Below are 1,229 nucleotides of genomic sequence, written 5' to 3' on the forward strand. Positions count from 1 at the left end.
GCATCCCCTGGCGCTGGTGCCCCAGGCTGGGAGTGAGGTAAGAGGGGATTCAAAGGGGGTTTGTCGGGGGTTTTGTTTGGGGAAATGGGGGAGGGGAAGGGGACAGGGCTTGACAAGAGCTGACAGACAACTGAACAAAACCATAAGGGCCATGAATGGCAACACAGGCGCTTTAATTGGCACAAGGACGGCGAGAGAAGTGAGACAATGAGGTGCGGGCGGCAGCTCTCGGGACAGGGTGGATGGTGCAGCTGGAACCCCCAGCCCAAAAATCACCACCCAGGGAAACACAGAAACTGGAATCACAGAGCTCAGCACCCACTAGACATCACAAACCTCTGGTGGCACCACAAGTGGCTCAAATCTCAGCCCTGGGAATGGATGCTGCAGCCATGACTCCCATCCCAAAAACACTGGTCAAAAACCCATCCCAAAAACATCACCAAAGCCCCCAAGGAAAGATGGAAGCTGGAATGACAGAGCCCAGTGCCCGTGAGGCATCACAAGACCCTGACAGCACCACAAGTGGCTCAATCCCAGTCCTGAGGTTGGCAGCTGGATGCTGCAGCTGTGACCCCCACTGCAAAAACACAACCCAAATCCCATTCCAAAAACAACACTGAAAAACCCATCCCAAAAAACACCACCCAAAATCCTCCAGGGAAAACATGGAAGCTGGAATGACAGAGCCCAGCACCCACCAGGCATCACACACTTCTGATGGTACCAGAAGTGGCTCAATCTCAGCCCCGGGACTGGCAGAGGTTTGCAGCTGGATGCTGCAGCTGTGACCCCATCCCAAAAACACCACCCAAAAACCTCCACGGAAAACACGGAGGCTGGAATGTCAGGGCCCAGTACCCATCACAAAGCCCTGACACACCAGACGTGGCTCCGTCCCAGCCCTAGGACGCTGCAGATATGAGCAGATCCATCGGAAGCAGCTCATGTTCCCGCTCGGCTCCCAGAGTTTTCCGGCCTGGGTTTGGCCGCTTGTGCCCTGGCTGCAGCCACACTCATCCGGAGCCCGGGGGGGCTGCAGGGGGGGAGCAGGTTAAAAGGGAACACGGTGGGAGCAGCAGGGTTCCTACTCCTTCCCTGACCCCTCCGAAACGAAACGGAGATTTCTTCTGCCGGTTCCAAAGCAAAGAATGACTTTGGCAGGGCCCCCGGCAGCGGCCGGGCGCCCCCTTGGAAGGGAAAGGGGCAGGGAAAAGCCCAAAGGGGCC

Source organism: Acanthisitta chloris, unplaced genomic scaffold (genome assembly GCF_000695815.1).
Source record: "Acanthisitta chloris isolate BGI_N310 unplaced genomic scaffold, ASM69581v1 scaffold38170, whole genome shotgun sequence".
In the NCBI taxonomy this organism is placed as follows: domain Eukaryota; kingdom Metazoa; phylum Chordata; class Aves; order Passeriformes; family Acanthisittidae; genus Acanthisitta; species Acanthisitta chloris.